At 47.9% G+C, this 13342-nt stretch overlaps 1 protein-coding gene across 2 annotated transcripts in view; it reads right to left on the bottom strand.

Moving 5' to 3' along the window:
• The window catches only part of CLSTN2 (calsyntenin 2), a 609330-nt gene that overhangs the window by 230525 nt on the left and 365463 nt on the right, over positions 1-13342 (bottom strand). The window lies entirely within an intron of this gene.

Genomic DNA, 13342 nt, shown 5'->3' with positions numbered 1-13342 from the left:
TACTTTAGAATTCAAATCTTTACTCTTTCTCCAGTTTCCTTCTCAGAGAGGTACAGAGCAGGCACTAAATGTGTTTTATTAAATGACACACCTAAGGTCCTCAGCAGGGAATGATGGCTCTGAGAGGGGACATCAGGTGCCGGGCCTCTGTCCTGCAGTGCAGTAACTCCCTGGATCTTCAGCATGTGGAGACATTTATTCTAAGGCCTGTTCATTCAACAGTAAGAAGGAAATAAAAAGCTTTCAGCAGTAGCAAAATCTTCACAATGAATCCCTAATATATTAGGCCACAGCCTGAGACCTGAGGGACCCTTGATAATCTCCTAGGGATGGGAGTCTCAGAGGAGCTCTTCAGTAACTGCTCGAGGCTCCCCCCGGGTACCATGAGCCAGTGTCTACAAAAACCCAGCATCCTGATATCACTTCTGTTAAAAAACCTGATTCCTGACACACCTGCTCTGTCTCTGCTGACCCTGACCCCATCCTTTGCTCTCCCCAAAACCCTTGGAATTCATCGCCGTCCAAGCTCCCTCCTTGCCCCTCTCCCTGATGCATCATCACTGGGTCACATGTCCGTCTGTGCCCAAGGCACCTGGGATTTGCCTGGGTAGCATCATTCCCCAGGAGCCTGCCCGAGGGATGACATAGCTAGTCCACAAGACCCCATCACCCACAAGGTGAGTGACTTTGGATAGGTCAACTCATTTCCTGTGCCTTGCCTCTGAGCTGTCAGCACAGAGCCCGACGCGGGGCTCAAACTCACCAACTGTGAGATCATGACCTGAGCTGAAGTCAGATGCCCAACTGACTGAGCCACCCAGGTGCCCCTGGCCATCCCCATCTTAAATGGGGGCTGTAATAGTCCCTGCCCCATGGGGTTAAGGTGCACTGGCCCAGGGTCACAATGTAATAAGCTGCACAGCTCTAGAGGGTGCTATTGATGTGATGCACGGCCTCACAGAGCAGTCCTGGGTTGTATGTATCAATTAACAATACATATTTAATATTCAGTATTATTACTGTTAGTATTATTACTTTTAGTGACAAGACTCCCGGGGCTCCTCCCTGCCATCCGCGTCCTCCCAGCTGGCCCCCAGCTGCTATGTCCCTACAGAAGGGGAGAGACCTGGTGAGAGCCCCTCAGGGCTATGTTTGGCATGGATCTTGATATAACCGAGGGCGTACAGTTTTTAGGAACCTTGATTACAAGAGGTGAAGACTGTGAGGCATCCTAGGGAACCAACAAACCTGGCCTGAGTTGTGAGGGAGGTCACAGCTGCATCTTGAATATGAATTTCGATATTTCCCATTTCTCTCGCAATTGAACACGGAGTCAGAGAACAGTAACATGCCCGCCTACTGTCAGTAGAGTAAATTTGTAAGTTTCCAGGTTTCACGTACACTTTCTCATCTGAGCCTCAGAGACCCGGAGAGAAAGCCCAGGCAGATAGATTTTCTATTCTGCTCGTGAGGAATAGGAGAGTCTGGAGAGGTGGTGACCTCTGACCCAGCCGGGCACTGGTAGTCTGACAGGAGAGCTGGGGCCCTCACTGCCTGGGGCCTAGTGAGAACGCTCCGGGGAGGAGGCAGGCCCGGATGGGAGGTCTCTGGCCTCTCAAGCCTCACCCCATTAGTTTGGGTTGCATCAGTAAACTGTGGCTTCCAACCATCTGAGGCAACTTATTAGAAGTGCCCTCCCAGAAGATTCCTCACACTTTACTACCTGCCTTTTCATAGGATGATGCAAAAAAGCCACAACCCTGTCTATAATTGAGCCATCTGGTCCACTCAACACTTCGTTGGTACAATTCATGGATACTGCTTTCTTTGTTTGTTTGTTTTTTTTTTTTTTAAAGGATCGGCTTCATTATAAAGAAGGGTTGTTCCCAAAGGATCCACTAATTGGGGAAATCACAGAAACTCTCAGATGGAAATGCTTCTAATAATTCACTTTATTATGACTCTGCCTTGCTCTAAGAACTTATTTTCTTGATTTCCTCGAATTGTCTCTAAAGTGAGACAATTTTCCCATCAGCATGCTGACAGCCTACCCTGCATTATTCTATGGCAGGCTTTATTTGCATTCACAGTGAGTTTAAAACTTGGAGTAGTTTGATGAGATTAATATGAGGTGTCTCTTCAAAAGTTGAGTGGTATAACAATTTAGCAATGACTCCACTAACTATGTGAAATGAAATATTAACTTCACAAACGTGGTGACAGATTAGAGTATCATTTGCCTCCAGGCAATTACAGCTTCTGATCACACATCACCACCACGCCCGAGAAATGTGTGAGCCCCTCTGTCAGTCACTCCCCAACAGGCATTCCCTCAGCACTTGCTTGTGGACCACACTGCTCTGGGAGACCTGAGACACCTCATCCGGCCTTAGGGAGCACAAGTAGCCAATGGTTAAAATGGTACACAACTGAGAGGCAAAATGGGGGACACAGACATAGGAGACGTTGAGAAAAGAAGAGTATGAATTGAAGGAGGTTTGTGGAAAAGATGTTCAGTAACTGCAAGAGGATAGGTACCATTTAGCAAGTATTACTTATGCCAGGCTCTGCACTTGACATATGCCACTGAATTCAGAGAAGACTGAGGCTCGTCCTTGGTTCTCCTCCAGGACTTGAGATTTGGGGTCACGAATTGGGCCAGATGAGATCCTATTCCTCGTATTGCCTCTAGAAGGGGTTTCTCTCCTCCATACCACTGCTCACAAGGAACTGCAGTCATAAGTGAATCTGTCTGTCCGAAGACCTGATTGTGAAGATCCTGGCTGGGTTTCATTTCTCACCATACCCTGGGCGCCTCACACAGAGCCTGACCCACAGCTGGCACCCAGCCAATGCCCACAGATTGAGGGAGTGATTCAAAAGACTTACAATTCCCCCAGAGCTGGGGTAAGTGCATGACCCTTGGCAAGCCCATCCTGACGCTGTCTCCTTCCGCTGAGCTCCCCTTCTCCCATGTCCACTGCCCCGGTGAGACAGAAATCATCTTGAAGGCAGTGAGCAAACACTCTCCACTTTTTATCCCCCCTACCCTCTACCCCAGACCCTATACCATGCTGAGTCCATAGCACAGGCTCCAAAAACCGATGAGAACAGGTGGGTTGCAACCTTGCTAAAAGACATCACCTCTGACTTGGGATTTTTGCTGAGACAGCTGGGTTTTGCATTAGCTGGATCCCCCTGGAAGGCAAATGGCTATGGGGGGGCCCCATATTCAGGAAACAACCATTCCATTTAGGCTCCCCCAGGACACTTGCAACTTCTAATCGCCCTTTCCTAACTGAAAACAAATTTCTTAGCTAAAGGACCCAGGCAAAGGGACAATGAAAGGGCTCACATGTGGCACGTGTGGAAGGCAAAAAAGCTACAGTATGAGAGGATAACACCATCCACAGGAACAAATAAACATTTTCATAATTTGCCTACTAATTAAAATAGCAAATACAATCAAATCCAATTAACGTGGATTGGTCTGTAGGGCTTTAAATCAGAGGAGCCTGGTTGATTGCTCTGGAGTCATTAATTAGGCCTGACATGATTTCTTCCAAGCAAAGCCTCTTGGCATGCACTGTTCCCATTTACGGGATTCACGATCGGCTGGGAAATCACAGGTGCTGTTCAGAACTAGACTTTAGTTTGGGCCTACTCTGAGGGTTTCCATCATTTTACTTAGTTCTGGGGCAGGGAGCTCACTGAGCTTCTAAACCTGGTTGGTGTGTGTGTGGTGGTTTTGAGGTCTGGGGCAGAATCTGGGAATGTCAGGGAAGGTGGTCCTCCATGAGACTTCACCCTTCTCTTCTCAGCAGTGTTTTATTCCTGTCCTGTGCACCCTGCCCTCACCAGGAAGCATCTACAGCTTTGAGGCCAATCTAATATTTCCTTGGCCACAGGCTGAAAAGTGATCTGTCATCTAACTGGGATAAGTAGAAACCTAGTTCAATCACGGTTCTATCAAGGATGCTATGTGGTGCTTGCTTTGTGCTAGAAAGTGGCTACGAGTGAGATCAGAGACTCTGTCCTGAGGAGCAAAGGTGTGTTTCCTTTAGGGAGACACGCATCTACAGTCATTCCTATGCCCCATGGGCCAGCCCAGGCACAGAACCTAGTTCCTAGATGTCTGGGTTTACTCAAAGGTTAGAGATCCAGAGCCTTATGTCAAAACTCCTATTTTTAATGTTTTTTCTTGTATGTTTCATTTTTAAAGATTGGTTTACTAAAAAAACAAAAACAAAAACACTGGGCCATGGAAACATGGGCCCTCAGGGCAAAATGGAGGTGAGGAGAAGAGCATCTGACTGTTCCATGTGAGTGGTCCTACCAGGTCTCCAGGGGAGGAGCCACAGTGATTAAGTCTTGACAACAAAGGTCTTCTCAAGATTAAAGAGGTGACAACAGATAGGATGCATAAAATGGAACACATGAAATTTATGGGTTCAAAGAGACATACGGATGCCTTCTCCAACCCAGGGGTCTTGGCATGAGGACCCTTGGCATGGACCCAAGGGCAACCCCAGGGCTGCAGCTAAGGGGAGCTCCACGGTGGGAGGCCTAGGGGTTCTCATGTATTGTGAACCAGAGACTGGCTTCGAATTAAACTCATGAGATTTCCTCTTTACCCAACTCTTTGATAGGAGCTTGGCTTTGAGGATGACTATTTAATTTCTTAAATAGAAGATGGAGGTAAGACAAAACTACCTCGTGGGATGGTTGTGGAGGTTCCATGAGGCCACAGTGGGAAATGTACAGGGCCTGTCACCTGCTGATGTGTGTCGTACAAGTGGAAGTGTTTGCTACTGTCAAAATTCCCAGCGGTCCAAAGCATATGCACTTTTCCTTGAACTAGGTGTCCTTTGGTCCCATGGCCACCCAAGGATTGGGATTGGGGTGGGTCAAGGGCAAAGGGGCAAGCCCAGAAATTAGAGCCTGTGTGTGTTCTTCTAGCTTTGAGCTGTCCTCAGTGTCTCCAAACTGGTAGGTGCCAACTTCCCAAAGGCTCGAGGACCAACTTCCCAAAGGCTTGAGGACCAACTTCCCAATGCTCGAGGCAAAGTTGCAGGGGCATTTGCTGTGATTTGGAGATCAGTGCACCGTGCTTTGTGTCACAAAGCCATTATGATGTCTAGACTTTTTACCAATGACACACTTCACTTTGTGAGTATAGAAATAGCTTCTGAGTAGCTGGTACAGATGCACTTGAAAGCTGTAAAAGCCTCCCTGTCAATCTCTGCGGAGTCTCGCTCCCGGAGTCATTATGCCCCTCTGCTACAACTTTATTACCCATTTGTGCTTCTTCCAAAGCACTGACCACAGCTGCCACCTCTTCTGGGCGCTCTTAGCTCGCCTCTGCTCTCAGCCTGTCTCAGTGGTAATTTGTCATATAATTCAAAATGACACTGTGCTCCACTGAACCGCTACCTCTTCTGTGAAGACTTCATGGGACCCCCTCCCCAGACAGAAACGATTCCTCCCCTTTTGGCCTCCCACTGCACACAGGAACTGCCCTGGGGAATGGAAGGGACAATGGACTTCAGAGTTAGAAAGCTCTGTACCTAGGGGCACCTGGGTGGCTCAGTCGGTTAGGCATCTGACTTCGACTCAAGTCATGATCTCGTGGTTCGTGAGTTCAAGCCCCACATCGGGCTCTGTGCTGACAGCTCAGAGCCTGGCACCTGCTTTGGATTCTGTGTCTCCTTCTCTCTCGGCCCCTCCCCTGCTCATTCTCGGTCTCTCTTTCTCAAAAATAAGTAAAAAAAACATTAAAAAGATTTTAAAAAAGAAAAGAAAAGAAAGAAAGCCCTGTATCCACACCACCTTGCTGTGAATCTCTGGCCAACCTCTCTGAGCCTTAGTTTCCTTCTATGTAAAAGAACTAATAGTCCCTAATTTGCAGGTTTCTTGTAAAGATTAAGCATCCTGAAGTGCACAGCATCTGACATGCAGAGGGATCCAAAGAAGAGTCGTACAATAATTTTTTGCACTGGTTTTCCTGTCCGTTCTGCTAGAGTACAAGTTTCCAGATGACGGAGATGGTGCCCGACTCACCCATCTTTACAACCCCAGCACCCAACACTATGGATGGCACACTATTGGATTCACTGAATGTAACTGCCTGAACTTTTTCTCCCCCTAAGTCTTTGTGTAGCTTTTAAAAAAATGTTTTCCTTCTTTTCGAAAAGAAATTAACAAATAATACCAATACCACAAAACAGAAATTGCCTAGGATTCGGGTGCAGACCTTTGGAGACAAGCTAACAAATAAATCCAATTGCTGAAAATGTCAACCCTTAAAAGGTTTGGCTCTCAATTTTCAAAACAAATGTAAATTCTCATCTCTGTTTCTCCCGTAAACCTGTCGTCAGACTCTAAAACCAAGGCAAACCAAACTGTGTTCTTCTGAAAACCCCTGATTTTTCCCTTGACCTCAATTAATTACAATTTCATTGTGGTTTTACAGAGTTCACTTCACTGCTGATTGCAACCTGCTGGCTTATCCTGGCGCTTGACTATGCTAGCAACATGACAGAAGGAGAGATCCAGAAGGTGTTCATCTTCCGTATTTCTCATTACTTTAAAAGAAGCCTTAAAATTTTTGTGTACATTCCTAATACAGAACGATTACTTCAAAAAAGCTCTTAGTGTAAACCCTATGGAAAGAGTTGTAGACTGAAGGTGATAACCACGGCTGTCAAAACAGTTTGCTTATTTCCCTGGGGACAAACTACTTGAAAGAAAAATAAAGAGAAGGAAAGACTCCTCATAGGCAGTGATGACAGAGGAGGTCAAGGGCCCCATGCTGAGCAGAGTCACTAGGTGACAGCTCCCCAGCCAGCCCTGTGGGGGACGGTAACACCGCTCAAATGGTGCAAATGGCTTGCACAAGGAAAGAGAGGAAATCGTTTACTTTTGTGTAACTGGCATCCTGATTTGTAAAGTAATGCCCACCTAGCGATCTGAAACCAATTACTTGTTAGAAAAACTAGCACAGAGCAAACAGCTACCGGGAGGTGATCTCAGACTCGTGTCCTAATGAAACACTTGGCCTTCTCATTAAAAATAAATGTCTACATTGCTTCCAAGCATTTGGGGAAGACAGTCACAGACTGCAGGGGAGAAAGGGAAAGTGCTGTGCGTCTGAATGAACCACAGAAAGCAGAAACTAAGCTTAATTGGATTACTTCTAATTAGTGACTCTAATGAGAATTGAGGAACATTGACAACACATGTGTAGAGAAGTAACTGGAATAATCTTCATAATTAGAGATGTGGCTGCAGATAAGACTTTTCATTCCCTGGATGGTTTGTTAGTACAAACTTGTTCTTCCAGCCTTCCATCCACCCGAAGCCCAGGATCTGGGCCCAGTCCCTGGGTAGAAACCCAGGCCGACACTCACTAGCTGTGTGATTCCGGCAAGTTACTTAACTCTGTGTTTCTCTTCCCTCATCAGCTGGATGAAAATGATTAAAATACCACTTACTTCGTAGGGTTCTCATGGGGATTACATGAGTTATTACATACACAACCCTTATTATAGTGCCTAGAACACAGTATGTATTCATAAATCTTAGCTGTCGTTATTAATTCACATACCCATCCACCATCTGTTTAAAATTTTTTTTAATGTTTATTTTTGAGAGAGAGAGAGAGAGAGCACACATATGAGCAGGAGAGGGGCAGACAGAGAGGGAGACACAGAATCCCAAGCAGGCTCCAGTCTCTGAGCTGTCAGCACAGAGCCCATTGTGGGGCTCCAACTCATCAACTGTGAGATCATGACCTGAGCCGAAGTTGGATGCTTAACCGGCTGAGCCACCCAGGCGCCCCCACCATCTGTTTATTCAAACGCCATTTATTAGGTATTTTCAGTGCTCCCAATTCTGGGCTAGGTCAATCTGACCGTATTAGCCCCAATTCAACAACTTCCCACCATTTTTAAAATGACTCTACTGAATCGCAGCCACATCTGGCTCACCTCTTCCTTCCTCTCTCTGCTCTTCCTTCCTCTCTCTGCTCCTGGCTCTCCAACCTGTCCTACTCTCTCTCCACAGGGCCTTCGCACAGCCTATTCCCTCAGCCTGGGATGCTCCCTCCAGGTGGGCAGAATCTGTACCTGTTTTTGTTTGTTCTTGAATCCACAGCACCTAACATAGAAGCTGGTTTATACTGGGTGCTCGATTAACATTCATTGAACTAATGAATCAATAAGTGACTTAAAGATGAGGAATAATAAATAAGACAGTGCTGAGGCATGATAATAATAGCCAACATTTATTTAGTGCTTGCTCTGTGACAGGCACTATTCTAAACACTTTTCTTGTATTATTGCACATCCATTCCACCTTGAAAGGAATGAAATAGAATACAGTGGGTGGGGAGGGAGCTGGAGTGTCATGCATTGGAATGGGACAGGACAGGATGGCAGATCCTCACCTAAATGTCTAGCAACAGACCACCACAGTTAGTGAGTTGACATCATGACGGAGGAGTGCAGAGGGCATGGCGGCAGCCCAGAAATGGCATCCCCACTGTGTGTTGACACTGAGGAAGGTCTCACAGAGGTGACTGAGTCCTGCAGTGAGGGCTGAAGGACCACTAGAGATTGTCTATAGCGAGTGGGCGATCCTTTCCAGGAGGAGGAACGGCAGCTACGAAAGCATGAAGGCCCATGAGAGCCTGGGACATGAACCAGTGTATGAAACCAGGCCGAGGTCGCTAGCCAGGGAGCGGTGAGAAAGGGGTTGGGGAGCTGGGAGGCAGCCAGACCAGGGAGGGCCCGTGGGCCAGCCTGAGTATTCCCCAGAGGCTTTGGAGTGGCTAGCCAGAGGTATGTTTCATAAATATATCTCTGGCTACAGCACTGAGTCTAGATGGCATTGGTCGTGCAGGAGACAAGGCGGAAAGGAGGGAGACTGCTCTGGTAGCTCAGGGGCGATGCTCAGACCTGAGTTCCTACAACAGTAGCAGTAGGGAAGGAGGCCAAAGAAGGAAATGGAGATGGAGCAGGAGGGGGAGGAGAAGGAGAGAGAGAACAAGGAAGGCAAGAACCCTAAGACCAGACCTTCCCTGGAGGGGATATAAAGAGGTGGCGGCAGAGGGCCCCAGCAGGATGACCATGCTCCAGGCAGCAAGAGTCGGAAGCATCACTCCTGCTCAAACTCCCAGGTGTCTGTCCTGGAAGAACTGGGAATGTGTGTTCTCCCAGGTGTCTGTCCTGGAAAAACTGGGAATGTGTGTTTGTATGAGCATGGTGGAGACGGGGAAGGAGGCAGAAGCCAGGCCTGAGAAAATGGGAGGGCCAAATGCCAAAGCAGGAGGCAGACATTCAGGACACGGAGGCCCTGCAGTGTGGGGAGGGAGCAGAGAGGCAAACGAGAGACTGAGTCACTGGGGAATAACTCCTGGTAGGGCACATGGGGTGACTCCTGTGGCTGCCTGGCCCTTGCCGCTGTGACCTGAAACTCTTGCCTGAATGCCCTGATCACCGAGAGGCTCCAGTGTGCCCAGCGGGTCTGCTGAGATCCCCAGGTCCTGCTCCCTCTGGCTGCCTCTCTTGCCACCAGCCATGCTCAGCTTGGGACAAGACCAGACCTCCACAATACTGTCACATCTACAGTAAGACCAGTTCCTCGAGTTTCCCCTCACCCTGCTCTACCCCCAGAGCTCCCTGGGGCGCCTGCCTCCTTGCCCTCTTCAGACACCCAGCGTCCAGGGTCTTTCTCACCTTCTCGTCTCAGGCAGCCCCAGAACCAATTCCCCAGGGCGGACCACAGTCCTGATCAGGGCCTGCCAGGCCTGCATGGCCTGGAACCACCTCTCAGCAGCCTTACCTGGGGCCACCCTTCTGTGGGAGCAGCAACCACAACCCCACATCTTCTTATTACCAATACCTCCTGAGCATCTCATCCCCTCGGGCCCTTCACAGGCTGTTCACTGCCCCCCTGCTTCCACCTCCTACTCAGTCTTCAGTTTGGGCCTAAATGGGGCTTCCTCAGACAATCCTTCCCTTGGATACGCCCATTACGTGCTCTCAGTAGGCCATACTTCTGCTTTGTCTCACTTGTCAAGATTGTAATTTGAATAATTATTGCTTAATCACATGCTTAGTGTCTGATTCTATGAGGGCAGGAGCCAAGCTGGTCCTATTCACCGTTCTATTCCTGGCACTTAAAATAGAACCAAGCACATAGCACGTGCTCAGTAAATATGTGTTGAACAAAGAGAAGGCTTAGCCAACGCCACGGTGGCTCAAAGATCACACAGCCTATAAAATGTTGATTCAGGGCGCAAATCACCTATTCTGCATAGGCTTCAGGCCAGTCCCATTAGGAAAGGAGTTTTAGTGGAGATTTGCCCTTAGATCTGCATTAGGGCGGCCCTTAGGGAAGCAGTGGGATACTGTCGGGAGGAAAGGGATCTAACATGCCAACGACCGTGGGTTTTCCGAGAATACTAGATGGCTTAGCATAAAACTGCCGTGAGATGGTGGTTCTGAAACACAGCGTTTAAGAATTCGGCACTGCGCGATGAGGGGCTTCTGTCAACATTGAACATGCAGCACTCCAGCTGGCTGAGAAATGAGCAGGGTGGTTTTGAAAAATTCACCACTTCTCTTGGGGAATGCCAACTAATCTGATTTTAACACCTCACACAATGCTTTAGAATTGCATTCATTCACTTCCAAAATGCACTTGCTAGAATTAACTAGGTAAACTTTCCCAAGGAAAATGCTGAGTCCTCCATGAACACCACACTTCTTTATCAGAATGTAGCATGAATTCCAGGACGGACCGCAAAGGATTTATAACAGTTGGGATCATTTATGGAGAGCCTACTACGTGCTGGGACTGTGCGGGTCCTTCACCCACATTTTCCCCCTTAGGGTCGAACAACACTCTCTGAACGGGTGACCCTTACATCTGCATTGAGGTTAAGTGACTTGTCTGAGTCTCAACATCTAATGTGAGTGTGGCAGGCCTGAGCACCAGAAACCCTCTGGCCCCGAAGCCTGTGCTCATTCTCCAGTTCCATTTTGTCTGGTTTCTGGGTTGATATTGGTACTGTCAGTGTTCCAGAATTGAGGGATCTGTGGCCTTCCATCAATGCCAAGAGCCAATGCCATGAATGGCCACCCCCTGGGTGCACTTTCCCAAAAGTCTCAAGATGGAGTTAACAGGCTCTGAGTTCAGCAAATAATGGGGGTTGGGGGTGCTTTGAACCATCCTTCACCCTTTTTAAAATGTCAATTCATTTATTTTGATAGAAAGAGAGAGAGAGAGCGCACACACACATATGTGTGAGTGGGGAAGGGGCAGAGAGAGGGGAGAGACAGAATACCAAGCAGACTTCACACTATTGGCACAGAGCCCGATGCAGGGCTCAATCTCACCAACCATGAGATCAAGAGCCAAAATCAAGAGTCGGATGCTTAACTGACTGAGCCACCCAGGTGCCCTGAACCATCCTTCACCTTTAAGAAGAGTCTTATATTGACTTGCTGTTGGGCCTACAGGGGTTGTATCTGCAGACCCTGTTAAGGGGATACCCTTAGCAGACCTCAAAGGAAGCCCATTATGACTCTAATTATTCAATGCAAACACTTAAGTGCACCACGGTGTTGCTGATTGGTTTGGCATTGCTCTATTCTTTAATATACTGGAAGTCTCCAGAAAGAGAAATAGCTGACATGCTTCTGCTCTCATGAATAGCATGGAGGAAAAGATAAAATTCACTAACTGGGTTCTGGGCATTTTAAGGAAGCTGATTTCAACCAGATAGAGGGGATGTTGGGGAGAGTGAACGGGCAAGACAGTAAACCAATAAAAAACAAAACATTCAGTAAACAGACATTTAACGGACACTCACTCCATGCCGTGGGTTTGGCATAGTGCTATGCTTGTGACTAAGCATGGTGGAACACCCATTGTATATACTTCACACTTTATGCCCAACCTGAGGGAACCATCTAGAGATTATCAGCGTCACCTTTTCTGTCTGTGCAGCATGGGGAAGTGAGTACAGACATGAGTTTTTAGCAGCACAGTCTACGCCCTGACAAAGGGGTCAGGCCAGGAGTCCCCAGGAGGAAGAGCAAGGAGCCTGGAATGGGGAGCAACACTGGATCCTGGGGGGTAGGTTGCAATCAGATGGTGAGAGATTACAGGGGAGATGTCTCACAGGTTGAGGGATTCTGAGTTACTCAGTGTTGTTCATGTAGAAACAGGAGAAATGAAAAAATAGGTTACAAAATACAAACAAAAATGGGTCCCAGAACACCAGAAATAAAATGGGGATGAAGCAAATTTACCCGGGTAGGTAGAAAGCCATTTCAACAACAAATACATAAATCTGCAGGAAAAGCCACATTCTGTGGGTGCTGAGCCCAGAGGGTCAGAGCAGTAGCAGGACTGGAGATCTGGAAGATGTGCAGTGACCCAGGGAACCCCAGATCTTCATAGAGCAAACTTTGCACAAAGAGGAAACCTGGGTCAAAGATGTGCAAGGCAAGTGCTGTCCTCATTACACTCATTCTCAAGTCCTGTGATCAGGCCCTGAGTTTTGCTTCCATTGGACAGAGGTGGAACCTGAGACTCAGGGTTTCAGCAACTCGCCCAAGACCACTAAGCAGTGGAGCCAGGATCAGTTGGCTGTAAAGCCTATGGCTCTTTTCTCCAAACATGCAATCAGCCTCTTAGAAGTTGGGGTGCCTGGGTGGCTTAGTCGGTTAAGTGTCTGACTTTGGCTCAGGTCATGATCTCACGGTTCGTGGGTTCGAGCCCTGCGTCGAACTCCGTGCTGACAGCTCAGAGCCTGGAGCCTGCTTCGGATTCTGTGTCTCCCCCTGTCTCTGCTCCTCCCCCACTCATGCTCTGTCTCTCTCTGTCTCTCGAAAATAAATGAACATTAAAAAAAAAGTTCGATGTTGTGGGGAAGAGGATGTCTTCTGCTGGAAGAGGTCATGGTGAGTGACTGTAACAAAGGGAAACATTAAGAGCAGGAAGGATTCTCCATGGCACCTGCTTCATCCTTGAGAGAGTATTGATGAGTGCCATCTATGTGCACAGAACTGTCCTAGGCACTTTGTGTCCAGTGTGAACATGCCAGTGTGAACATGGTGGGAGCCCTGTAGGTGCTGCACAAAATGCCTGCTGTGAGTATACTTGGCAAGGGCAATCTGGAGGAGACTGGGCCTTGGAAGATGAACAGAATCTGGATTTATGTAGAAAGGAGGAGAACTTTCTGTGGGGGAGAAGGGCTCAGCACGAGCACCTGATTGAGGGTGGTGATGACCACCTATCATGGGTAGTCAAAGTAGAGAGATGGACACAG

Source organism: Puma concolor, chromosome C2, assembly GCF_028749965.1.
Source record: "Puma concolor isolate L17-30 chromosome C2, mPumCon1.1.hap2, whole genome shotgun sequence".
Classification (NCBI taxonomy): Eukaryota; Metazoa; Chordata; class Mammalia; order Carnivora; family Felidae; genus Puma; species Puma concolor.
Note: the sequence above shows the minus strand (reverse complement) of the source record. Positions and strands in the feature narration are given on the sequence as shown.